Source organism: Pteropus medius, unplaced genomic scaffold (assembly GCF_902729225.1).
Source record: "Pteropus medius unplaced genomic scaffold, Ma_sr-lr_union100, whole genome shotgun sequence".
Lineage (NCBI taxonomy): Eukaryota > Metazoa > Chordata > Mammalia > Chiroptera > Pteropodidae > Pteropus > Pteropus medius.
In genome coordinates this window covers 42555138-42558341 of record NW_024349800.1, presented here as the reverse complement: position 1 = coordinate 42558341, position 3204 = coordinate 42555138, and the positions used below count along the sequence as shown (strand labels likewise).

General features: G+C 39.4%; 1 pseudogene; it reads right to left on the bottom strand.

Moving 5' to 3' along the window:
• Nucleotides 1–1724: 1724 nt before the first annotated feature.
• Nucleotides 1725–1843, bottom strand: LOC120622481 (uncharacterized; annotated as a pseudogene).
• Between the last annotated feature and the right edge of the window lie 1361 nt (nucleotides 1844–3204).

Genomic DNA, 3204 nt, shown 5'->3' with positions numbered 1-3204 from the left:
GCCTTATAAACTTCATTGTAGTATAAACATTTTCCATGTTCCAGCAAGTTCTATATAAACATTTTAATGGCTGCACAGTATTTCACCATGTGAACGTGTGATAATTAATGAAACCCCTCACTGTTTTTGTCATCCAACAAAGTTGTGAACACTGTCAAGGACATCTTTGTGTGGTGTGGATGAGGTAATTAGAGAACTTAATGGCAATATATACATCTATGTTGAGAGGCAATATCCTCTAAGATGATACCAGCATAAGAGTGGAGCCCGTGTATGGAAGCCTAGTCCCTTAGCCCTTAAAGAGTTAGTGTGTCTCACAGGGCTCTCATCATCCCTGGGAAGGGTCTGAGGATGGATTAGGGTGGGAGACAGCAGAAGGACACTAAGGACTGTTTACTAGTTAACATTGCCTTACAGTTTACCTTGGGACCACACAAAACTGCAATGTGTCTTGTGGCTCTTGCACTCAAAAGGTTGCAGGTGAGATTTCACTGGCTCTCAGTTTCTTCGATGCCTCTTTAGAGAGAAGCTATTTGTCCCTTTCATAGTGAATTATATTGGATTGAGGAAAGAATTTGAGGAAGACAAATAAATGGAAAGATACTCATGTTTATGGATCAGAAGAGTTAATATTGTTGAAATGTTTATACTACTCAAATCCATCTATAGATTCAATGCAATTCCTATCAAAACTTCAATGACATTTTTTTATGGAAATAGAAAAAACAATCCAAAAATTTGTACAGAACCATGAAAGATCCCAAAATGGCCAAAGCAATAATGAGAAAGAAGAACAAAGCTGGAAGTATCGCACTTCTTGATTTCAAACTATGTTACAAAGCTATAGAAATCAAAACAGTATGACACTGTCATAAAAACAGATGCATAGACCAATAGAACAGAATCAAGAGCCCAGAAAAAAAAACACGTGCATATATGATCAACTAGTATTTGACAAGGGAGTCAGGAATACTCAGTGAAGAAAGGATGGTGTCTTTAATAAATAATGTAGAGAAAACTGGGTAGTCTCATGCAAAAGAATATAATTGGACCCCTATATATGGCCACTCACAAAAATTAACTTGAAATAGATTAAGGACTTAAATGTAAGACCTGAACTGTAAAAATCCTGGAACAGGAAGCACATTAACATTGCAGCATTATTCACAATAGCCAAGACATGGAAACAACCTAAATGTCCATTGAAGGATGATGGATAAAGAAGATATGAGATTATATATATATATTCATCTAGAAAAAAGAAGGCAATCCTGTCATTTGTGATGGATGACATGATAGACATAGAGGGCATCTTGCTAAGTGAAGTAAGCCAGATAGAAAAAGACAAATAATGTATGATCTCACTTATATGTGGAATCTAAAACTATTGAACTCATAGAAACAGAAAGTAGAATGGTGATTTCCAGGGGCTGAGGGGTGAGGGAAATGGGGAGATGTTGGTTCAAGGGTACCAACTTCCAATTATAAGATTAATATATTCTGGGGATTTAATGTACAGAATCGTGACTATAGTTAACAATACTGTATTGTATCCCTGAAAGGTGCAATGAAATTAGAGCTTTAATATTCTTACTATGACAACAACCACAACAAAACAGTAATTATATGAGATGAAGGAAGTGTTAACTAACCTTACTGTGGTAAACATTTCACAATCTGTATGTGTATGAAATCACATTGTATATATATATATATATTTTTTACACCTACAGCACCTGGTATTTCTAGGTGGTCTCCCATCCATGTACTAACCAGGCCTGACCCTGCTTAGCTTCCAAGATCAGACGAGATCGGACACGTTCAAGGTGGCATGACTGTAGACTCATTGTATACTTTAAACTTATACATTATCTATCAGTTATATCTCAGTAAAGCTGGAAAAAACAAAACACCATAGACACACAGACACACACACACACACCGAGTGAAGTGTCTTGGTGTGTCGCTGAGACTACCCTAAAGTCTGAATGACTGCTGCAGTTTCTCCTTCACTCTGAGGATAAACTTTCGGAGTTATTCTGAGAAACCACCACTAGAGGATGCTCGAGAATCAAGGAAGCTGGAGCAAAACTTGGGATTTCTGTTCTTCGTTTATCTGTGCTTTGCAGGTTTCTTTTGTTCTAAATCCATTGAGAATCGAGGGCGAATGTTCGTTTCTCAGATCCCATTAGCTCCCCCATGTGAAAAAAGGGTGATCATGCCCTTTGTTTGACTCAATGAAATAGACTGAAGGAAATGGCAAACCAGACGCGCCGTGATAAGGATAAATTATACGTGTAACGCTTGATAATTTTCAGGGAGACATGAACACTGTTTCACCTTCCTGTATTTCACCAGAGGATGGTGATAATGGCCATACAACTGGTTAGCATTTATTGTGTTTTTACTTGGCACCAGGCACCAACCTAATGACTTTATATTCTTTATCACATTTAATTCCCACGTATGTTGTCTCAGTTCATTGACACAATGTTATTTTCCCCATTTTGCAGTTTCAGAGGAAACCAAAGCATAGAGAGATTATCCACCAGTAAGTGACTGGGCTGAGGTTTAAACTCCAGGTTTCTGACCTCAGAGCTGCACATTTAACACCTTAACTATAGTGAGGTTGAATTATAAACTATGCTTCCTTGTCATTATTGCAACTTGACAAATGAAGATCCATCTGACATGGGTTAGACCAGTTAAGGGACTTGTTCTGGGTCCCAGCTGGCTCGAGGAGCAGCCTGGACTAGCTGTTCCTTCTCTTGGTCCAGAGTGTTTTCTTTCCTTATCTTGCAAGCTCAGCATTTGCAAAAGGCCATGAAGAAGAGGAAGAGGTGGGCCTCATTGGTGGGGACACATTGAGGGGATCTTAACACAAAGGAAACAGTAGAAGGCTGCCAGGTGGCAGACTCTGCTACCACCAGACTCTTTTGGGCTGTTGGCCACCTTGATTCTGACTTGGGTCATGGGGTTGATTGGAGATCGCCTATCTTTTGGGTGCTGGGTGGATGGGGGCAGCTTGAAAAAGAAAAAAACAAAACAAAACAAAACACTATGTAACCTTCTGAGTCATCCTGGCTTTGGAAGTCTTGGTTAGCTCTGTCAACAGTAGGTGGCAGCAATCCCTTCCTGGAAGGGACAGGTGCTTTGGATTCTTCTCTGCCACTCTTGCTTAGTTTTGTCCATGGCAGTATCGGA